The sequence below is a fragment of the Loxodonta africana genome, chromosome 1, assembly GCF_030014295.1.
Source record: "Loxodonta africana isolate mLoxAfr1 chromosome 1, mLoxAfr1.hap2, whole genome shotgun sequence".
Classification (NCBI taxonomy): Eukaryota; Metazoa; Chordata; class Mammalia; order Proboscidea; family Elephantidae; genus Loxodonta; species Loxodonta africana.
The window spans coordinates 177648170-177673694 of NC_087342.1; the positions used below are offsets into that span (position 1 = coordinate 177648170).

The 25525-nt window shown below is 38.1% G+C and overlaps 1 long non-coding RNA gene and 1 pseudogene across 1 annotated transcript in view; both read right to left on the reverse strand.

The window, feature by feature from the left end:
- LOC111748926 (uncharacterized) overlaps positions 1–25525 on the reverse strand; it is a 395170-nt gene that overhangs the window by 2147 nt on the left and 367498 nt on the right. The window lies entirely within an intron of this gene.
- LOC100674114 (large ribosomal subunit protein uL6-like) lies at positions 5693–7098 on the reverse strand (annotated as a pseudogene).

Here is a 25525-nt window from a genome sequence, read left to right on the forward strand (position 1 = left end):
TTGTTTATACACTGTTATACATTGAACTGTGATTCCCCCCAAAATATGTGCTGAAATTCTCAGCCTTGTACCTTTAAATATAACCCTGTTGGGAAATAGGAGGTTGCAGTACAGCGAATTACTTAGTATTGCACTTTAAGCCATGCATCGTCTTGTAATTCCCACAGAATGATTGAGTGAGACTATGCAAAATAAGGTGTATGGAACACTAATGAGGAGATTGGTCAGTTTTGTCATCTCACTAGGCTTAAAAAAGTCATCCCAGAAGCCAGAAGGGGAGAGATCTCACTATCATTAAGAAAGTAGAGGTGGCTAACAGGGATCACAATCGGTCCCAGACAGAGCTAACTTGAAAAGAAAGACCCGACTTGCTGGCCTGACAGAGACTGGACACCCTGAGAGTATGGCCTCCGTACACCCTTTCAGCTCAGTAACGAGGTCACTCCTGAGGTTCACCCTTCAGCCAAAGATTGGACAGGCCCATAAAACAAAAGGAGATTAAAGGGGCACACCAGCCCAGGGGCAAGGATGAGAAGGCAGGAGGGAAAAAGAAAGCTTGTAATAGGGAACCCAGGGTTGAGAAAGGAGAGGGTTGACATGTTGTGGGATTGTTAACCAATGTCATAAAGCAATATATGTACTATTTAATGAGAAACTAGTTTGTTCTATAAACCTTCATCTAAAGTACAATAAAAAAAGGAAAGAACAAGAGCCAGAAGTGGAACACGTCCTTTGGACCTGGGGTGCCTGCACTGGGAACCTCCAAGACTTAGGATACAGAGAGAGAGAGTTATAACACTGGACATGGTATGAGACGGCGAGAAGCAGCAGCAGAAAAATGACAGCAGCAGAATCAAAAGAATGGTGCAGACAGCGCAGGGGGCTTCCTGGCCCGTGGAGCAAGGAGGCTACAGTGGGCTTGCCAACCCACAGAGCAAGAGAGCAGAGCATCTTCGGGCAGGAGGCTTCCTGGCAGAGCTTTGTTACACTTGCCCCAGAAGGACAGAGGGCAGGCCCAACAGAGTCCAAGGGCCAAGGGCTGAGAGAGGATGCCTGTTCTGAGGGGGCTGAAGGAGCCTGTCCTTGGGGGGCCAAGGGGAGCCACTGTCCTTAGGGGGCTAGGAGAAGTCCTGCATGGCCAGAGAAACTGAGAGAGCTGTACTGCATTGAAGAAGGAAGACTTTGTCTATATGCTTCTAGATCCTGATCCCAAGTTGTAGCCTATTGATTCTGACCGCAAGTTGTAAGCTGTTACTTCCCTAATAAACTCTGCAATGAATTAACGAACCCAGCAGAGAAGTAGAGAGTATCGTGGGAGGGATGGCTGGTGTCAGAATTCGTGGAAAGGTTGGAATGCGGAGGTCAAACATACCTTATAGGAATCAGTCTTGGATTTTTAATGGTAAGTCTCTCTCCCCCTCCTGAAGTTAGATGAGGTTCTCAGATGGCACCATGGCATTTTTACAGGGTTTTTTGTTGTTGTTGTTATGTTAATGAAATCATATCAGTGTAGGGTTGGTCTTAAACCTAATCACTTCTAAGTTATAAAAAAAGCAGAAAAGACACAAAGACACACAGGGAGAAAAGGAATACAGACATCAAGGAACTCCAAGGAATGCTAAAGAACTCCAGGGGCTACCGACAAGGAAGGACCTCATCCTAGAACCACATCCTAAATTTGGACTTCTAGCCTCATGAACTGTGAGAAAATAAATTCCTCTTCTTTAAAGCCAACCACTGGTGGTATTTTTTGTTATGGCTGCACTAAGTGACTAGACACATCCCAGAAAGGCTTATTCTTATTCAAATTTATTTTAATTCAATAAGCTTAAAAAAATCAAGATCCTAGAGGCAGAACCATGGTGCTCCAGCTCTGGGTGTATTTTCATCATCCTCTACTTCTTCGCTCCGGAACTTGGCTCCTGAAATGCAAAAGAGGTAAAGAGAGTCTCTGAAAGTGGGGGAGGCACAGGAAGGAGCAGTGCCATTTCTTACCTTCAGAGCTTCAGGCTAAAATCTGGTATATTTGTCTTAGATTTTCCTAACTCTCTTTAGTGGAAAATAATGACCTTTTCATATGACTAGAAAGGCCTCCTTAGGCGAAGGTCCCAGCAGAGCTGTATATGTTCTATTGGTAAGATCACTAAGAAATCTAGCCCTGTCATTACTGTTCCCTATATTCAAAGCCTTGTTGTTGCTGGGTGCTCTCAAGTCTATTCTAACTCGTAGCCACCCCATGTGACAGAGTAGAACTACCCCATAGAGCTTTCTAGGTTGTAATTTTTTTTTTTAATAGTTTTTATTGAGCTTTAAGTGAACGTTTACATATCAAGTCAGTCTGTCACATATAAGCTTATATACACCTTACTCCATACTCCCACTTACTCTCCCCCTAATAAGTCAGCCCTTCCAATCTCTCCTTTCGTGACAATTTTGCCAGTTTCTAACCCTCTCTACCCTCCCATCTCCTCTCCAGACAGGAGATGCCAACACAGTCTCAAGTGTCCACCTGATACAAGTAGCTCACTCTTCATCGGCATCTCTCTCCTACCCATTGTCCAGTCCCTTCCGTGTCTGATGAGTTATCTTCGGGAATGGTTCCTGTCCTGGGCCAACAGAAGGTTTGGGGACCATGACCGCTGGGATTCCTCTAGTCTCAGTCAGACCATTAAGTCTGGTCTTTTTTATGAGAATTTGGGGTCTGCATCCCACTGATCTCCTGCTCCCTCAGGGGTTCTCTGTTGTGCTCCTGTCAGGGCAGTCATTGGTTGTGGCCGGGCACCATCTAGTTCTTCTGGTCTCAGGATGATGTAAGTCTCTGGTTCATGTGGCCCCTTCTGTCTCTTGGGCTCGTAGGTATCGTGTGACCTTGTTCTTCATTCTCGTTTGATCCAGGTGGGTTGAGACCAACTGATGCATCTTAGATGGCCGCTTGTTAGCATTTAAGACCCCAGACACCACATTTCAAAGTGGGATGCAGAATGTTTTCATAATAGAATTATTTTGCCAATTGACTTAGAAGTCCCCTTAAGCCATAGTCTCCAAACCCCGACCTTTGCTCCACTGACCTTGGAAGCATTCATTTTATCCCGGAAACTTCTTTGCTTTTGGTCCAGTCCAGTTGAGCTGACCTTTCTAGGTTGTAATTTTTATGGGAGCAGCTCATCAGGTCTTTCTCCTGTGAAGCCGATGGATGGATTCAAACAGACAACCTTTCAGTTAGCAGCCAAGCACTTAACCATTTGTACCACCAGGACTCCTTATTCAAAGCCTAGAAGTTTACAATATAATGCATTTCTTATTTCCATTCTTTGCCCAAACACCAAAGTATTAACCATATTTGAAAGTTATCATTGATACGAATCAGCTGATAGGTAACCCTTTAAGGTATGTGTTAGGGATTGAATTGTGTCCCCAAAAATGTGTGTCAACTTGGCTAGGCCATGATCCCCAGTATTGTGTGATTGTCCTCCATTTTGTGATCTGATGTAATTATCCCATGTATTGTAAATCCTAATCCCTTCCTGTGGTTAATGAGGCAAGATTAGGTTATGTTAAAGAGGATTAGGGTGGTCTGCAACACCCTTACTCAGGTCACAGCCCAGATCCAAGGTAAGAGGAATTTCCCTGGTATATGGCCTGCATCACCTTTTATCTTAAACAAGAGATAGAAGAAGAGAGAAGCTAACAGAGAGATGGGGACCTCATGCCACTAAGAATTAAGAACCAGGAGGGAGCATGTCGTTTGGACCCAGGGTCTCTGTATTAAGAAGCTCCTAAACCTGGGGAAGACTGATGACAAAGACCTTCCCCCAGAGCCAACAGAAAGATAAAGCCTTCTGCTGGAGCTGGCACCCTGAATTCAGATTTCTAGGCTCCTAGATTGCGAGAGAATAAATTTCTCTTTGTTAAAGCCATCCACTTGTGGTAATTTCTGTTAGAGCAGCATTAGATGACCAAGACAGTATGTAAATGGTTAATTTAACTACTGGGCTCTTCAGTATGGATTTGTGTTACAGTCATGTTAGCATCTCACCCCTTCCAAGATTGCAAAGGATCAGATGGCTATAATTGCAGAGAAGTAAATGAGTAATCTCTAGTCTGCTTTAGAAATAGGAAGATAGATGATTCCCTTTCCATAAAGGACTGAGATTTCATCTGATGTTGAATCTGGTAAGGCCTTAGTAGTTTCTGTGGATGAAATCTGAAGGGATTCAAGGGATGTTATTTTCATTTCTGAAAATTATTTATGGCCATTGTAGCAATCACCTAGTAGGCCCATACTCCAATAAAAGGATTTGAAATGGAAGAGTTTCTTCTTCCCATCAATCCCCTTTCTTAGTTCTATTTTAAAGTGCATCTTGAATCTGAATGAGTCCCAGACAAACCTCACATACAACAGACAGGAGAATTCAAACCAATGCGTTTATTATGCTCAGGAATCACAGCTGACTCCCAGCGTTGCCAAATCCAGCAGGGTTTGCACAAACTGCTTGTAGTTTTCATAACCATTGATTGCAGCCAAAATGCTGTTTTGTGAGCTGAATTTTTATCCAATTGCCAAGTGGCCAATGCTAACTTTGCATCAATATGAGGGTTTATTAAGCTTATCTTATGACTTTTTTCTTGCTAGGTTATTCAGTTCTACAAAAATGTAACATAAGCACAAAAATTTCCTTCCAAATTAATGTCAGTGAACACAACGTTGTTTGTTTTTTTTTTTTTTCCTCATGAATCCTGAGCAGTTATTCTACAATCACATACCAAAAAACAAATAATACAAATCAATCCCTCTAAAGATTTGGGAATATGAAAAAGTAATTTTTATCTATAGAGAGGATTGTGTCCCTGCATCTTTACCTATAAAACCACTAAAATAATTACTAGCAGTAGAAGCCTGTAAAACCATAATGAGTTTTCCATGTACCATATTGTACAATAGATAAAACTAGGATCCAAGGCCCAGAGGAATTAAGGAGCATAAAATTCTGCATGTAGATGCATGGAAACAGTACAGAACTTAAGCACAGTAACAGAACTTAACTCTAATTGAGGATGCTCCCCAAGGAGCTTATTACTACAAGATGTATCTGAAGGGTTTCTAAAAACCATTTGTGTCTCAGTCATCTGACTGACATTCTACTACAGTAACAGCTTCTCGCCAAAATTCACTCTTCTTGATATGCATTCTTTTTTTTTTTTAATGGAAAGAGAGAGCTTAAGGAAAAAAATAACAGAAAAATTAGAATTAACGTCTTGAGTGAGACTCTTAAAATTTGAATATCTTTACAGTAGAAAACTTATCTCTGTGATTGGCTCTTTCCTTATTGTCAGTCTCTGCTAAGAGGGTTGAGGAGAGGCAAGGAAGGGAACTTGAAGCAGACTTCTTGTCTTTGGGTCCTGGTTCTCAAGGAAAGTTCTCCCCATGAGAAGGATGGTCATAGATGCTCATTCTGTCAGGCTCCATGATATAGGAAAGGACTGTACAGCAAATATTTCAGGATGCAATTAACAAAGCATGACTTAGAAACCGAAGAAAAATAATTAAGCTGACTTAACATCGAAATCTCAGATTTATGCATATCATTGTGTGTTCTGGTGAGCTGGCCAGTCTGTAGTATCACAGAGGCAAAGCAGAAGTAAACAAACACCTCAGTCTATCATTAATCAGTAAATTTATATCTCGTGGAGATGTCTGCTCAATTCTGATAGTTTTCATTTCTTGTTTTTACCGATCTAACAATAATATTGTTGATAATATGGAATTACTAATATTTGTGTTTCCATGTGGAAACTATGAGCACACAAGGCAATCAAGCCAAACCCAACTACTTTTATTTATTTTTTTTTTGAATATGAATTTTATTGCACCTTAAAAATATCACCCATAGGTCTTAGGCATCATCTGGCCTTGTTTCCATAGCTGGACAACTCTTAGATCTTACTCATCAGCCTGTGGAATGGTTCCTTTTTCAGAGATATAGATACCATGCAAAATTTTGTGGGTATCCTTGTTTTTAACTGTTGTGGCTTGCTAAATTAAAGCAGCTGAATTCAATACATGTTCAATGTCATTTCTTTCAAGAATTAACCTATCTTTCTGAGTTTGCAATACTGAACAAGCAACACCTGGCCTCATCCAAACCCTATGGATGTATTTTTCACCCAAGAAGTTTTATACTTCAAGAGAACCACTCTCCTAAACAAAGACATTGATGGGGAAATGAATATACACAGACCTCATCTTGTAACAGAAGCCCGATGTAACACCCTTGATCATGTTCCGTATGTGACTACAGATAGTGTGAACTATTGCCAGTTCCTTTTTATTTCCTCACTGTCTTAGTCATCTAGTGCTGCTATAACAGAGATATCACAAGTGGATGGCTTTAACAAGAAGAAATTTATTCTCTCACTGTCTAGTAGGCTACAAGTCCAAATTCAGGTTGTCAGCTCCAGGGGAAGGCTTTCTGTGTCAGGCTCTGGAGAAAGGTCCTTGTCATCAATCTTCCCCTGATCTGGGAACATCTCAGTGCAGGAACCTCAGGTCCAAAGAACGCACTCTGCTCTCAGTGCTGCTTTCTTGGTGGTATGAGGTTCCCAACTCTCTGCTTGCTTCACTTTCCTTTTTCTCTCTTGAGACACAAAAGGTGGTGCAGGCCACACCCCAGGGAAACTCCCATTACACTGGATCAGGGATGTGAACTGGTAAGGGTGTTACATCCCACCCTAATCCTTTTTAACCACAGGCAAAGGTTACGATTTGTAACATAGGAAAATCACAAAATGGAGGACAACCACACACGGCCTAACCAAGTTGCCACATATTTTTAGAGGGCAAAATTCAATCCATTACACCTATCATTTGTCAACTTGAAGCCTCTTCTTTTGTTTTCCCAGGAGACTGAGTTCTTCATGGATGTGATTGAAGTCCCTCTGTAAGTTCCATCCAGGGACCTTCACAATAACCGTACATCCCGTCAGAGTGATGTCAACATTTTCTGGAACATTGACAGCCTGGTTGCGGAGAATGGTCTTCATTCTTACAAGAGATGCAGCAAAAGAAAAATCCCCAACTACTTCTAGAATTCCAAACAGTACACTGTAAAACATAATAAGCTCCATATTTATTTTATTTTCATTCCAGAGAGTACTGGTACTCTCAAATACACTGGAAAAAAAAAAAAAAACCCAAACCAAACCCCTTGCCAGTAAGTCGATTCCGACTCATAGTGACCCTAAGGATATCAAAATTGAATGTTGAGATACAAATATGCACACTTTCAGAATATCTACCTTTGATGTTATAATTGAATTATTTCAGTGATGCTTAATACCAAAAATACTTTAAAATTTAATTCTGAAATACCACAATAAAATTTCTATTAGACATAAAGTTTCACTTTCGCACATTTTATTCAAACTAATCCTGTGATATAAACTTCAGAATTTTTAAATTAGAAAACCTAAATGACTCTAATATGATATTAAATACTTAAATGAAGTAGATTTAATACTTTAAGCTTACTTAATAAATGAAAATATATAACAAAATTATTGGCAGAATTTTTTTTTTCTATGAGTATGGATACATTCACTATCACTTAGCATATTGAACAAAAAAGACCAAAACATATGAAAAATGTAGTGCATCTCAGTAAATATTCTTATAAGAAGTTTATTCATTTAATCTTTAAATAACTAACAAAACTTCATGCTGACAGCTTTTAGAAAAAAATTTTTTTTTTTTTTGTTCACGCATCCATTTCTTAAATATACATTGGGTCCCAAATATATCCCAAACTCTGTGCTAGCCTCTAAGAATAAAAGATGAAAAAGAAATAGTCCTTAACATTCTACTTAAGGAGACAGCCATGTAAGTAAATAATCATGATATAATGTGATAAATACCATATTATTATATACATTAAACTTGTGAAGTTTATTCCTGCCTTGATTTTTACTGGGCTGTCCCTTCTACCTAGAACACCTTTCTCCAGCTTACTGTGTGATTTAATGCCGCACAAGATGCAGTCTCTGCTCGGATTTCTCCAAAACAGAGAAGTGCTTTATTTTCTTCATCCCACTTGTTACTATCTAGAGCTCATCTTTTGTTTGTTTTCTGTCTTCCCCATTAGACACATGCTCCACATGGATAGGAACTTTGTCTTATTCCCCTTGATACGCAAGTACTCAGAGGACTCCCTGGCAAATGGTAGGGACTTAATAAATAGCTGCTGGTTTTTTGGTAAATCAATAAATATCAAAATTATGAAAATGGCAGAAAAGAGGGAGTTTCAGCTTTTTTGGACTATCATTTCTTTGTCAAACCTGTACCACCATGAAAAAATAATGATGGCAAGGCAACCTTAGGAATGGGAGAAATAAAAACATTGAGGGTAAGTTGATCAGACAAACTAGGAAGGGAGGGCAGGGCCTTCTTTAAGATATATGTTTCTTCTCTTAGCTAATTAAGCCTAAGGTCTCCCATGGCTACTCCCCATGGAACCCAAGAGCTTAATCTTTGCTGTCTATTTCTCCTATCAGAACTGCCTTATTGAACTTGCTCATGATGTGGAGAGCCCTTTGCCTGGCTCCCCAGTAAGCTTCTTACTAATTTAGAGTATGCCAAGATCTTTTCAACGTAATCGTCAATGATATTCATTAGATTTTTTTTTTTTTTTAATTCAAGACTGTTTGAAGGGTTACATTTATATCTTTACATAAAAGTCCTCCAGCTCTTCCTAAAAAACAAATTCTGTTCAGATTGGAATGTTTCTTAGTTTGATCATCTTGATTAAGCACAGACAGTGTTGCACATGGTTAGGAGCCTACCTTCTTGAGCTGTACGGTACTACTGGGGCATGACCTTGGGTAAGTCAATTTTCCTCTCTGGGCCTCAGTTTTATCAGTGGTAAAATTGAAACAACAATACCACTGTACAGGGTTATCGTGAGGATTAAATGTGAGAATCTATGGAAAACCCTCAGCAGAGAGCCAGGCTTTTGTAAGTGATGAATTCATGGTAACTCTTACAGAGCAGTACCATTAATTTTCTTTCTCTTCTTCCTGATGTAAAATTCTGGACATTTTATATCTTTAGCTATTTATATTATGCACTTTGAAAAGGAATCCTGCATGAGATGGTTACCTATGGAGCACTGTCACACATATACACACACTATTACAGCTTAAGAAACACAATTTAGGTATCATTTGTGTCACTGTATATTGTTTTATAATTTATCGCTTTCATAAATGCCCAACTAGTTAAAACTACAGCACATCATCACTCAACAGAGGGAATGGTGCCACTCTTGGTTGGTAGAACCGCCCATGACTCACTGACGTTATGTCTTCTGTGACCAGCAGAAATGTGTTCTCTCTGGCTTCAGCTTTTAAGATAAGATCTCCCCCTACCCCACCTAGGTTGACTGGTGCTATATATCTCTGCTTTTCCAGTAACCCAAAAATCGCACTTCATTGCCCCCTACTCAGGCATTAGTAGAAATGAAGTGAACTCTTTTCCAGAACTTCAAACTAGAAAGCCATCACAAAAGGTTCCATTGTAAAATGGAAATTTCCCTCTCCACGAGCATCTGCCAATTAGGCTCTGAGCCAGTTGTAATTCACTGGGGGTTTTAGTCTAGAAGGTTCTCTCTAAGTAGATTTAAAATTAAATCCTAGGACAATTACCACCATATAATGCTCCTTTAATTTCTATGATTTGGCAGCACCAATGTAACTGTCTTATTTATTAGCTCTTTCATTTTTGGTGTATGCCAGGACTAACGCCATAACACTTGTGAGGCTGATGAAACTTGTCTAAGAGTCTCCCTCTTCACCCCTATTCTAGCACCTATTTCTATACTCATAAACAGCTCCTGCTTCCAGATCCTTAATGCCTCCTCCTCCTGCAACAGTAAGACCCAGAAAAAATACCCCAAAATACTCATCACCAACTTCTCTTACAATGGCCTTTCCCTCAGGACTCTACTTTGAGTGGGTACCTCCAGATAAATTCTCTTATTAATTTTTCAATTATGCATTTACCCATTCAATATCCATCTATTGAGTACTTACAATCCACCTGAAGAAAAAAAAATATGAGGCTTAGTCTCTATTTCCAAGGAAGTTCAGAGGAAGAAGATACATGAAAGAAAGCAACTAGATTAACTTGGGTAGCCTTGGACCTGCCCTATTGCTATCTGTCTTTAAGCTGGACCCAGTATTATGATAAAGGCCTAAAATAGATTTGACTTCTCAGAACTTCATAGTAAATTAATACCAGACCAATTTTTTTGTAACAAATAGCTTCAGTAATTACTTAATAGACAAATCCAGTTATATGAGAAATTTACTTTCTTTCCCACCTCATTTGACTTTTTAAAATTTGAAATATTTTAGGCATATGTCATCCTTAGATAATAATATAGCATACAGTCATGTACTCACCACCCAGCCCGAGAAATAAAATATTTCAGATATAGTCAATATCCCTAAAGTACACTTCCCAGAAGACATTCCCAGTTTCTCTTCCCAGAGTTAAAACTAGCCTGTATCTGGTATTACTTTCATTAAGACTTTAATAGTTTCTACATTTGCATGTATTCATACATAATTAAGAACATTGTTTTACATAGTTTTAAGCTTTATGTAAGTGGATTTGCACTGTATATCCCTTCCTCCAACTTTCTCTCTCAACACTAAGTTTGTAAGATTTATCTATACTGATACTTACATATTTCATCTTCTGTATGAATATACTACAATTTATGTATATACTGTGCAGTAAAGTATTAACTCAGATCTGGGTTGTCTACATCCTACACATGCCAAAGAAATATTTGGCCCTTTGCTATCTCCTGAAAGTTAACCAATAAGCCTTTGGAATATCACACTTGATGAGAGTGTCCTTGTTTATCTGGAGGCCTTGGCCCATGCCAGATACTCTGCTAGCAATGTGATTTATGGTGGGGAACTTGGGCCCTTGGACCTTTAGAGGGGCTGGTGACTATGATCACTCATATCTATGTGACTGCTCTCCAATAAAAACCCTATAGACACAAAGGTTGGGATGATCTTTCCTGAATGGCAATACTTTGTCCATATTGTCAAACGCTATTGCTGGGGGAAATAAGCATTATCTGTTCAATTCCACAGGGAAAGAACAACTGAAAGCTATGCTTGATCGATCCTGGACTCTACCCTATGCACCATTTTCCACTGCTGACTTTAATAGGTATCTTTTTGCTATATTAGACTGTAACCGTGACATAACAGCTTTGTTACATTCTGAAATTCTTTCTAGCAAGTCACTGAATCTGAAGATAGTCTTGGGACCTCTGAACACATACACTCACCTATTGATGGGCATTGTTTCCAAATTTTTCCCAATGCATAAAATGCTTATGTAGAACACACTGCACATTTTTCACATGTATGAGTGATATTCCTGAGTCATAGTTTACACCAACCTTCATTGTTACCTAAAATTGTGAATTGCTCTTCAAAATAATCAATTCACAATTCCACCAAACAAATCTAAGATTTCTCATCATTCCTATGTCCAACAATACTTGGTGTTACCAGACTTTTTATTATGGGAGGCTCTAGTGTTGTGAGATTATATTTCACAGTTTTAAATTTGCATTTTCTAGATGATTAATTTTTTTATGTGATTTAGATTCCCTTTCCAGTGAATTGCCTGTTCACATCTTTTACCCTTTTCTATTGTGCTGATCCTTTTTTATTGATTTGTAAAAGCTCTTTATATAATTTGAATTAATTGTTTAATGGTATTAAGTGTGGAAATATATGCTCATATGGCTTGTCTTTTTACTGTGTTGACGGTGTCCTTTGTAGTACAAACATTTTGAAGATCCTGTATAGTCAATAGTATTCTTTTTCTTTATTATGTATACTTTTCATATTTTGTTTGGGACATTTTTCTCTAACTCATCGTCACAACAATATCTTCTCCTAAATGTATTAAATTTATGCCTTTTCACATTGTTTCCTCCCTTGAATTTATTTTTCTGCATTCTGTGAAGTAGTGCTATGGTTTGAATCGTGTCCCTAAAAAAGTTATGTAGAAATCCTAACTCTGTTTTAAATACAACCTGTTTGGAAATAGGAATTTTCTTTTGTTTTGCCAATTAGGTCATACCAGAGTAGGGTGGGTCCTAAACCTAAACACTTCTGAATGATGTCTTATAAGAAGAACAGAATATACACAGAGCCATACACACACAGGGTGAAGACAGATGTCATGTGAAGAGCTGTGTACGAGCAGCAAAGGGACACCAAAGATTGCTGACAGACACCACACCAGGAACTAGAAGAGTGGTCCGCAGAAGAAATTGACATAGCTGAGATCCTCATTTGAACTTTTAGCCTCCAGAAATCTGAGAAAATAAATTTCTGTTCTTTAAAGGCAGCTACTTTGTAGTATTTTGTTGTGGAAGCACTAGCAAACCAAGACAAAGAGGAATCATTTTATTTTTTCCATATGGATAATCAATTGTTCCCATACCATTTCTATGTAAACAGTCTATTGTCCCCTCCCCAATTTTTAAATGTTTCTTTTATTACAGACCAAGTTTCCATAAATGCATGGTTTCTTCCATTTCTTACATGTTTATTCTCTCTCATTAACTTATGTATCTATTTTTGTACCAATAGTAAACCTAATTATTATATCTGGATTATTAAAGTTAACTAAAGTCTTGGTACCTGACAGGGTATATCCTTATCATATTGTTTTTTTACGAAGTTATTTTAATTTGAAGTCAATATTTTAATCTCCACAGAAACACTATTGAGGTTTTGATTGAATCAGTATTGAATTTGTACACGAAATTATGAGAAAATGTACACATAGGCAATATTTAGTCTTCCTATACATGACACAGAGCCCTGGTGGCACGGTGGTTAAGAGCCCTGCTGCTAGCCAAGAGGCTGGCAGTTTGAATCTACCAGCTGTTCCTGGGAAACCCTATGGAGTAGTTCTACTCTATCCTATAGGGTGCTATGAGTCAGAATCCACTCGAAGGATGGCAACAGGTTTATACAAGACATGTAATTCCTTTGTTTACAATTTTTTAATATCTTTCAATAAAAACATCCATTTCTTTATGAAGTTTTGCATCTCTTCTGCTACATTTATTACTAGGTTCTATATATGTTTTTGTTGCTATTTTAAATAGTGTTTAAAAATACCTTTAATTTTTTGTTTCTAGTATATCATCATAACTGATTTTTCAGTACTAATCATTAATTTTGCAGAACACACTTATCTATTTTAATAATTTTCCTGTCCATTATCTAGGATTTTCTTTGTAGAGAAGTATATCATGAGCAAATAATGACAATTTTGCTTTGCAATTCTTTATTTTTTTCAAACTGACTTAAATCTGAGACCCCATCCTGCTGAACTGATAGGAACTTCTACCTTACTCATTATTGAGATAGAATCACCTTTCAATCACCCTTCTTGTAGGTATGGGGAGGCAATGAAAATGTGTGAATAGGGAAGAGAGTAAAGGACATAATAATATTTTTCTCGTTAATTGATAATGTGTTGTTAATGATCGATAATGGTTTAACAATACATTATCCCTAACGCCATTATTTGCATTTAAAAGAGAGTGCTAAGAAATGAAAACAACTGCATCCAAATCAATTAAAACTGTCAACCAATTATCTATATACCCTCCTACATACACACACACATACACACACTGTCTTCTAGGCACTATAAGGAAAAAAGAGAGGACAGGTATCTGTGTCTGTATTTTTCATTGTCACAGATAAGTCCTTAATAATTGATTAGTAATGCAACTTTTAATTAATGAATAAGTTAATAAAAATATGCAATCAAGAAGGGGATTTGGATGGTGATGAAAAAGAATCCCAAGTGAGCCTAGAAGTGACTTTTCAGTGAAACAAAAGTATTAGCATCAATGAAAGGAAAAAGGAAAGAGAAAGGGCCAAGCTGGGGAGGCTCCATCAATGAGTAGGATGCCCATGGTCTGTGGAAATAATGAACATATATGGGACCCCTGGAAGAGATCCTAGGAATGCATTTTATCTATTTTGTCAGATGGGTAAAGGCCAGAAAATACACAGATTTGGCTTTTGTCATTGTTATTGTTGTTGTTAGGGTGCCGTCGAGGCAGTTTCGACTCGTAGTGACCCTATGCACAACTGACGAAACACTGCCCGGTCCTGCAGCATCCTTATAGTCATTGCTATGCTTAAGCCCGTTGTTGCAGCTACTGTGTCAATCCACCTCATAGAGGGTCTTCCTCTTTTCTGCTGACCTTGTACTTTACCAAGCATGATGTCCTTCTCCAGGGACTGATCCCTCCTGAAAACATGTCCAAAGTATGTAAGAAGCAGTCCTGCCATCCTTGCTTCTAAGGAACATTCTGGTTGTACTTCTAAGACAGATTTTTTCGTTCTTTTGGCAGTTCATGGTATATTCAATGTTCTTCACCAACACCACAATTCAAAGTCATCAATTCCTCTTCAGTCTTCCTGATTCACTGTGCAGCTTTCACATGTATATGATGTGATTGAAAATACCATGGCTTGGGTCAGGCGTACCTTAATCTTCAAGGTGACATCTTTGCTTTTCAACACTTTAAAGAGGTCCTTTGCAGCAGATTTGCCCAATGCAATGCATCTTTTGATCTCTTGACTGATGCTTCCGTGGGTGTTGATTGTGGATCAGAGTAAAATGAAATCCTTGACAACTTCAACCTTTTCTCCGTTTATCATGAGTTGGCTTATTGATCCAGTTGTGAGGATTTTTGTTTTCTTTATGTTGAGGTGCAACCTACACTGAAGGCTGTGGTCTTTGATTTTCATTAGTAAGTGCTTCAAGTCCTCTTCACTTTCAGCAAGCAAGGTTGTGTCATCTGCATAACACAGGTTGTTAATGAGTTTTCCTGCAATCCTGATGCCCTGTTCTTCTTCATATAGTTCAGCTTCTTGGATTATTTGCTCAACATACAGATGGTGAAAGAATACAACCCTGATGCATACCTTTCCTAACTTTAAATCACTCAGTATCCCCTTGTTGTATTCAAACAACTGCCTCTTGATCTGTGTACAGGTTCCTCATGAGCACAATTAAGTGTTCTGGAATTCCCATTCTTCGCAATGTTATCCATAATTTGTTATGATTCACACAGTCAAATACCTTTGCATAGTCAATAAAACACGGGTAGACATCTTTTCTGGTATTCTCTGCTTTCAGCCAGGATCCATCTGACATCAGCAATGATATCCCTGGTTCTACCCCTCTTCTGAATCTGGCCTGAATTTCTGGCAGTTCCCTGTCAATATACTGCTGCAGCCATTTTTGAATGACCTTCAGCAAAATTTTGCTTGTGTGTGATATTAATGATATTGTTTGATAATTTCTGTGTTTGGTTGGATCACCTTTCTTGGGAATAGGCATAAATATGGATCTCTTCCTGTCGGTTGGCCAGATAGCTGTCTTCCATATTTCTTGACATAGATGAGTGAGCACTTCCAGCACTGCATCTGTTTGTTGAAACATCTCAATTGATATTCCGTCAATTCCTGGAGCCTTTTTTTTTTTTTTTGCCAATGCCTTCAGTGCAGCTTGGACTTCTTCCTTCAGTACCATCAGTTCCTGATCATATGCTACCTCTTGAAACGGTTGAACATCGACTAACTCTTTTTGGCATAATGACTCTGTGTATTCCTTTCGTCTTCTTTTGATGCTTCCTGCACCATTTAATATTTTTCCCATAGAATCCTTCACTATTGTAACTCAAGGCTAGAATAGTTTCTTTAGTTCTTTCAGCTTGAGAAACACTGAGCATGTTCTTCCCTTTTGGTTTTCTACCTCCAGCTCTTTGGACGTGCCATTATAATACTTTACTTTGACTTCTCAAGCTGTCCTTTGGAATCTATTCAGTATCTTTACCTCATCATTTCTTCCTTTTGCTTTACCTGCTCAACATTCGAGAGCAAATTTCAGAGTGTCCTTTGACATCCGTCTTGGCCTTTTCTTTCTTTCCTCTCTTTTCAATGACCTATTGCTTTCTTCATGTATGACTCTCTTGATGTCATTCCATAACTCGTCTAGTCTTCAGTCATTAGTGTTCAATGCATCAAATCTATTCTTCAGATGGTCTCTAAATTCAGGTGGTATAGATTCAAGGTCGTATTTTGGCTCTTGTGGACTTGCTCTGATTTTCTTCAACTTCAGCTTGAACTTGCATATGAGCTATTGATAGTCTGTTCCACAGTCGGTCCCTGGCCTTGTTCTGACTGATGATATTGAGCTTTTCCATCATCTCTTTCCATGGATGTAGTTGATTTGATTCCTGTGTGTTCCATCTGGCAAGGTTCATGTGTATAGTCATCGTTTATGTTGGTGAAGAAACGTGTTTGCAATGAAGAAGTCGTTGGTCTTGCAAAATTCTATTATTCGATCTCCAGCATTGTTTCTGTCACCAAGGCCATATTTTCCAACTACTGATCCTTCTTCTTTGTTTCCAACTTTTACATTCCAATCACCAGTAATTATCAATGCATCCTGATTCCATGTTCAATCAATTTCAGACTGCAGCAGCTGATAAAAATCTTCAATTTCTTCATCTTTGGCCCTGGTATTTAGTGCATAAATTTGAATAATAGTCGTATTAACTTATCTTCCTTGTAGGCTCATGGATATTATCACTGACAGCATTGCACTTTAGGATAGATCTTGAAATGTTCTTTTTGATGATGAATGCAACACCATTCCTCTTCAAGGTGTCATTCCCAGCATAGTAGACTATATGATTGTCTGATTCAAAATGGCCAATATCAGTCTATTTCAGCTCACTAATGCTGGGATATGGATGTTTATGCATTCCATTTCATTTTTGATGATTTCCAATTTTCCTAGATTCGTTCTTTGTACATTCTGCATTCTGATTATTAATGTATGCTTGCAGCTGTTTCTTCTCATTTTGAGTTGTGCCGTACTAGCAAATGAAGCTCCCAAACCTTGACTCCACATCAATAAGGTTAATTCTACTTTGAGGAGGCAGATTTTCCCCAGTCTTGCTTTAAGTGCGTTCCAACCTGAGGGGCTCATCTTCTGGCACTATATCAATGATTCACTGCTATTCAGAAGGTTTACACTGGCTAATTTTTTCATAAGTAGACTGCCAGGTCCTTCTTCCTAGTCTATCTTAGCCTAGAAGCTCAACTGAAACCTATCCACCATGGGCGACCCTGCTTGAATTTGAAATACCATTGGCATAACATCACAGCAACACACAAGCCACCACAATACAACAAAGACATAAATAAAATGGAAGAAAAATATGTGTTCCATTTCATTTTTGAAGATTTCCAATTTTCTTAGATTCATACTTCATACATTCCAGGTTCCAATTATTAAAGGATGTTTTCAGGTGTTTTTCTTATTTTGAGATTTCCAAATGAATTTACTGTTTGATGCTTAAGGTCAGTTTATTCCTTAAAAATGAACTATTCATTTAATCTTGTGATAAGGGTTTCTATCCCAAGTAAGCTAGGAAAATTTCAGGGAATTTTTGTGACAGCATTGACGTTGGTTGCCTGAATATAAGAAAGAATCTTTCTTGAGATGTTGAGATGTTCAAAACCCAACTTAGAAGAGTTGAATTGTAAATGAAGGAATGTTTCCACATAAGTACTAGAGGAAAACACATGAGAATTTTTAAATAAATAAAACCCAGGAGCCATAAACAAAAGAATACCCGGTTGGTTATATAAAATTCTCTGTTTCTCTGACTAAAGATGGCAGGAAAACGTTAAGAGGTAGTTATAAGACATTTGAAATTTTGAATACAGGAGGCCTTGTGGCACAATGGTTAAGCAGTCAGCTGCTAACAGAATGGTTGGCGGTTCAAACCCACCCAGAGACTCCACAGGAGAAAGATCTGATGGTCTGCTTCTGTAAAGATCACAGCCTAGAAAACTCCATGAGGCAGCTCTATTCTGTCATATGGGGTCAGTCACTATGAGTTGAAATGGATTTAACGGCACCTAACAACAACAGCACCCATTGTGCTTTTTTTTTTTTTAACAACAACAGCACCCATTAGTCAAATGATGAGTAAATACTGTAAGAGAATAAATAGGCAATCCACAGAAGAAAAATAAAAGACTTGATACATTCTAAAAACTCTAAATCACTCTCGTAGTGAAATAATGCTAATTAAAACAAAAAATAGGGATTACTTATTATCTATCCAATGGGATAAGATTAAAAATATTATCTATTCATTGTTGTCCATAGTATAGGTAAATAGGCTCTCACAAATGTTCTTAAAGAGAGAATAAATTGGTTCATCATTTTAGAGGTCAATTTGGCAAGTTTTATCAATAATCATAATTATGGCAGGTGCTTATTATATGCTTTGTATCAGTATAAGTATTTAATGTACATTAACATTTAATTTTTACAATTTATGTACATCTGTGAGGTAAGTACTTCATTGTCTTCATTTTACAAATGAGGAAATTGAATAATAGAGACGCTATATAATGTATCTAATAATATGGTCATATCTAGTAAGCAGAGATGAGATTTAAACGCAGATACTCGTGCACCAGAGCTTGTGGTCTTAACCTCTGTGTTATACCACCTCGTGAAATTTCATGTATGTACTCCCTTGGGTCAGCAATTTACCATCTAGGAATTCATATTATAGAAATATACACACAAGCAGAGATGTGTAAACACATGCTTGATGCAGCATGGTTTTCAACCGCTAGAAATTGGAGCAACATATATGTTTATCAGTAGGGATTGGTTAGATTGATTATCTATAAACAAAGAATGGGTTATGTGTCTCCTAAAAGGAATAGAGTATAATTATGTGCATTTATGGTGAGTTGTCCATAATACTTACATTTATGTAACGAGGATTTTTTTCACTCACTGCTCTGTCGTTTCAGTTTTTGTAAAGGGCTTATTCTACGGTTAATAAAGCTTATTTTCTATTTCACCACATTATGTATTATATGAATTACTTGAATGATAAAGAGTACAAAGAAAAGGTGAACTGGGTGTTTCTTTTAAAAGAAACACATAATTCTGGTTGTTTGCGGAGGCTACTCAAGGTTAAGTGAGGCTATGCCTAAAGAAAAGGGAGTCAGGACTCCAGCAAAGCATTGTTACACGTGTGGATGTTTCTGAAGAATTCTAACCACCAGCCAGAATGGGAGGGCAACCAGTAGGTCAGTGGTTCTCAAACTTTAGTGAGTATCAGAATCACCTGAAGGGCTTGTTAAAACACAGATCCAGATCACTGTTGTCTTCTGCTGCCCTCCTCCAGAGTAACCGATTCATAGGATCTGGGGTGAGGCCCTGAAATTCACATTCCTAACAAGTTCCAGGTGATACTAATGCTACTTATCTGGGTACCACACTTTGGGAACCACTGCCCAAGAGGAAGAGCTGTTGAATGAGGATACCATTTTGGAAAAGGCACTCAAATAGCTATAGATAAAAGGTTAGCTCTGCTGACCTTGATAAAGGAGCAACCAACCACGCTTATGAGGCTGGATGAGCAAAGCCAGCAAACAGAAGGCAGTGTCACAGAACTCCAGCACTCAGTGTGGACAGAGTCTTCCTTCATACAATGACGTTGCAGTGTATTTTTGAGAGAACATCAAAAGGATGCAGTGCCTCCTATTAGAACTTTCTTATTGTGATTCTTGTCAATTGTATGACATTTATGATATACTATGCACAGAGTTTTTGTCTAATAAGGTATATTTCCTAGTTTCTTGGGAGGGGGGTAAAAAGATTAAAACAAATCTCTCAGAAGAGATTAAACTCTTTAAATACAAGTTCAAGGGTTGCATGGGCAAGTTTTTATTTTGAAATATTGACATTGACACCCTCTACTAATTTTATATACCTAGATCTATCTTAACTTTAAACAGACATGAGCATTTATGTTTATACATACTGTAGCTGTAAGAAAGATGGAAAAATAAGTTAAGCTGATAGAAAATATTGTCAGTGAGTCTTATGTAAATGTTAAAAAAAAATAGGAGAAAAGGAGATACATTGTCTGGGTTGGGATCAGAAATTTCAGAGCTCCCTTACTCTCCTCCCCACTCCCCCTCCTCCCCCAAAAAAGACTTGCTGTTGAGTCAATTCTAACTCAGGATGACCCCATGTGTTACAGAGTAGTACTGTGCTTCATGGGGTTTTCAAAGCTATGATATTTCGGAAGCAGATCACTGGGACTTTTTTCTGAGACATGTCCAGGTGGATTTGAACCAGCAACATTTTGGTTAATAACTTGTAGGTTATTTTGATTAATAACCTTTTGGTTAACTTTTTGCACCACTCAGGGACTCCTTCGCATATACACAGCACCTCATCCTATAGCGTGGGTAGTCTTAATACATAGAAACGTGAACGTGATGGTTAAGGTTGTATGTCAACTTGGCTGGGCCATGATTCTCAGTGGCTTGGCAGTTATGACGTAGATTGGCAGTTACGTAATGATGTAATCACCTCCATGTTGAGATCTGATATAATGTGATTACCTCCATTATGAGATCTGCTATGAGCAGCCAATCAGCTGAAAGGAAATTTCCCTGGGTATGTGGCCTACAGCCAGTATATATGATCTTTCTGGCAAAGTTCGCTGGCTTTTGCACTGCTCTGGATTCTGCATTCGGCTCATCATTATCTGATCTCTAGTCCTTTTTTTTTTTTAGTCCTTGGGACTTGAGCCAGCAGCTTGCTGTCTTACTTGCCAATCTTGGATTTGTCAGCCAGCCACCACACCCTGCCGTCTGACCTGACCAGCATCTCTGTGAGTCTGGAGAAGCCTACAGCATGACACCTGACCTAGAAACTTGTGACTTTCCAACCACTACAACCATGTGAGACATTTTCTTGATATAAATCTCTCTTTCTCTCTCTCTGTATATATGTATGTATACACATGCTATATTGGTTATGCTTCTCTAGACAACCCAGCCTAAAGACAACGAGTGACCAGAGCACAGCATACCTGCAGGAATCCTGCAATGTGCACAATCCACACAGGGTTCAGTGCCCTTGGGAAAATAATTTTCTGGGTGCATTTGAGTTACAGATCTTTATTCTCTCTCCCTCCCAAATTTAGGTTAAAGCTGATTGTTATGGAAGAGAATTTTCTAAGTGAGAACCTTAATTAAGCAGCACAGAAAACAGGCCACACAAATGATGGTACTGTCCCCCTAAATGAGTACTGTCCTAATTAGAGCTGACTTATTTGGATGACAAGTATCCAAAATAATTCCTGTTCAAATAAGGTTAAGTACTGATTCTTTTGAAATTCTCACTAACTTGGCTCCTTGGAACAATTGGCTGCCAGATAAATATTTGAAGGTTAGCCCTTAGGTCTGGAACATTCACATTGCCAAATCATATACAGGGTATTGAAGACCCCATCAGAGGCATTTAAAAAAGTTACAGGTTAATCTTGGATGCCACAGATATTATTCAGCAAATACATCATTGAACTTCTCTATGTGAGCCTCTTCAATATCCATTTGGATACATTATTGTGGAACTTGACTCTGTGAAACATAGGACTAAATTCTATCACCATTTTCTAGGATAATGCTATGAGGGTTATGTTTTGGAATATGTAACTTCCTCTTGAAAAATAATAGAAAACCCTCATGTGAATCTTTGCTCCACATATTAGCCAAACTCAATCATGAAGTTGGATTTTTAGATATCATTTTACTTCCAGAATTCTGGGGCAAATGGTGAAGGAAAATACCATAGAGTCCTTATCTTATATTTGTTTTATCATCTCAAATCATAGTTGCTTCCATAAATTATGTACAGAGCTAATCTCATAAAGTAGTGTAATCATATTGGTCTGAATTATAGACCGATAAGGAACTGTTTCATTTGTTCAATTATTGTCATTCCAAGGTAGCTTCTGTTATGCCAACTGATTTTCAAAGAAAGCCCTAGAGGGGGTACTAATATGCTGTTTTATAAGCCCAAGAGCTGAATCAAAGCAATTCAGGCTCAAAACACTAGAATTTTACTTAGAGTCAAATATTATTCCCAATATGAAATACATTACAAAGTAAAAGTAAAACAATAAAATGCCTGTCATCATCAAAAGCTAATATCCATATTCTATTGTTCAATATTTAAATCAGATGGTTGCCCTTCCCAAATTTGAGAAATTAGAAACTTTTTAGATAACAATTTCATTTCTTTCTAAATTAAAACTATGTGTCATATTATTTGATTTTAGCAATATTCTAATTACAGTGACCGTTTCTTACATCTGGTGCGGGACCAGGCAACATTTTATTCTGCTGTACGTAAGGTCATCATGAGTCGGAGCTGACTCGGTGGCAACTAACAACAATCACAGTTCCTACATAACAGATTCCCATATTCACTGGGGTGTGGTTGGTTAAAAGGGACAATGGTTGGTTATTAGGGACAAAGAATGAGAACCAATGAATGTGTAGGATGGACGGTGGTATTTACAGCATAATTTACAACATAACTGCCAGCTATTAATAGCAAGGACTGAATCATAGTTGACACATCCTAGTTTTTCACAGCCTGGCAAATGGGCTTTGGAAACAGAGAGCTGAATTGTTTTCATCCTCCTGGTTACCATGGGATCCCATTGCCCTGGAGACCCTTCTACCTGAGCCAGCAACACTAGCAATGGGAACTCTCCCAGGGCAGGAGTAAAGTTGACCCATTCATGACCCCTTTTCAAACCTAGAAAATGTCATTTCTGCAGTTGTTGAGTCCTCTCTTTTCCATAATTGAGCTGCTGAGCTTGATCCTTTTTGCTTTTAACCTGATGCCTTTTTTTTTTTTTAATTATTATATTTCTGCCTTTTAGTTTAATTCACTTCTAAAATGTCAACAAGAAAATGAATCACTGTATTAAGCAGACTCTTTTCTGAGACTGTTAAGATGTACATGTGTAAAAACGTCTTGAGGGCAGTGTCTGACCTCCTCCAACCCCACAAGGGGGAAGGAGAACCAAGATCAACAGTCCAAGGCTGATTCTTATGAGATGGAGGTCAGACATGCCTTCTCTTTCAGCCATTTTCACCAACTCTGACACCAACCATCCCTCCCACAGCACTCTCTACTGGGTCTGATACTTCATTGCAATGGCCACACAGAACTCACAGTCAATTCTCATGATTAAAGGGTTTATTAGGTAAGTAACAGTTACAGTTCAGGCTCAGGAACACTCAGGATACAGTTCGTCCATCAGGGCAGCCTCCTCCCAGGTGTGCTCATAGGCACACTTCTCCCTGGCCCTAGGCCTCTCCCCAGAGGTACTCAGCTTTCTCTCTCCGTGGGCCAGGAAGCCCACCAAGCCATCTCCTGCTGCAGGGTCTCTGCTGCTAGGTCTCTCCTGCCACTGCTTCTCACTGGCTTCAGGGTTACAACTTGCTCTGTCTCCTGCTTCCAGGAGCCTCTCAGGGCGGGAATACTAGGTCCAAAAGATGTGCTCTCCACTCCTGGATGTTCTCCCTTGGTGGTAGTAGTAGGATCCTCCTCTTTGCTCTGGAATTGGCTGTTTTTCAAGGCAAAACTGACCAATCCTCTTGGTAGGCCACAATTACCCTATCATACCGTCACCTAGGTGGGAATTACAAGACCATGGCTAGAAAGGCCACACGCAAAAGTAAGTAATAGCACTGCAACATATTTAAGTCAGTGTCTTTAAAAATCTATCCTGCTCTAAAAAAAAGTTAAAAAAATATATCGTGAAATAGGTAAAAAACAATCAACAATTAATCCTGAAAGCACATATTATATTTTAGGTAACTAAAATATATGCATTTTATATTTGTGGGGCTGGGAGTGGATATGTTTATTCAGATAAAACTTCTATGAGACAGTGTTCATCTACTTACATTTATGTGGTTATTCAGAGCCCAGACTGAAATTTAATTTTTAATTTCAATAAAGAAAATTTTATTAGAAAATTAATAATATAATAAGACCAAAGAGATATTTAAACTTCTTAAGAATATAGATCCTTTTAAATATGCTAGAATAACTTAGGAGAATTGGTTTACATATAAGTACTACCTGGGCTACTCATGAGTTGGAATCAACTCAACAGCAAGGGGTTTAATATCTGTATATTTTTATATGTCTAATAAAATTGTATCTATTGTTCCATAAGAAGGTTTTTCTAATTCATTAATGTAATTTTAAAAACTATTGATACATACAAAATAATTCAACAGTATTCCTTTACAGTTCACATTTTATACTAATTTATATGAATTAATGAAAAATGAAAGCGCATGATACAGCTTATTTCATTTCTCTATGATTTTCTGATGAAAGGATAATTTTGGAGGATTTAAAATTTTCATTCCATTAGCACTTATGAAGTACTTACTATGTACCAAGAGACGAAGGAGCCATGGGGGACTACTAGTTACCTATCCAACATTCAATCTCCAATTTTTCCTTAAAACAGAACTCTGCTTTCTGTTGGGAATGGGAATGGCAAGTCGCCAAGCTGAGAAACTATATTGCCTATAAATCAGACAGAGATATGATGGCACATGCCTAAAAGGTAGTAAGTAGGGTGAGCTGGCTTGGCTAGATAGTGGCCTTTTTCTCTTTATTTGGCTTGTTGCCTGGAGCACAAAGGTAAGGGCTGGAGCTCCAGGATATAAACAAGCATTCAAAAAGCCTGAGCAGAACAAGAGAAGGGCCCTGGGTCACTGGTGACATTTGGTGATGCTATAACAGCCCTGGACAGAACACTGCTAGACTTCTTATACGTGAGATAAGAAAAAAACAGGTTTTTGGTTTTTTTTCAAATATTTTATTCACAGCCAAATTAAATTCTAATAGAGTGAAATTTGAATATTTTGATTTGCCATAAATATTTTAATATTTTAAACATCATTTTTACATATATGATAAACCCTCAGCAAATACATTGTAATGGTGCAATCTAAGATCAGGATATTAAGTCTCTACTAAGTTAATTTACATGAACCTAAACTATAAATGCAAATATGTTGAAATTTATAAATAGTCTTTATTTCTGAAGCATTGTCTGGTTGTTTTTTTTCTTTTTATTTTTTTCCTTCATTTTATGTCAGTTTTCATCTGCCTCACCTAACTGAGAGTCATCTTTCAGGACTCAGTTCAGTCTTCTCAGGGTTAAGCATTTCTTCCAAGTTCTCCTTTAGCACACTGTGCTGCCTTCTCTATTGATCTTTGCTGTTGTTGTTGTTGTTAGGTGCTGTTGAGTCAGCTCCAACTCATAGTGACCCTTGGTACAACAGAACGAAACATTGCCAGGTCCCGAGCCATCCTCACAATTGTTATGCTTGAGCCCATTGTTGCAGCCGCTGTATCAATCCTTCTCCTTGAGGGTCTTCTTTTTCACTGATCCTCTGCTTTACCAAGCATGATGTCCTTCTCCTGGGATTGGTTCCTCCTAATAACATGTCC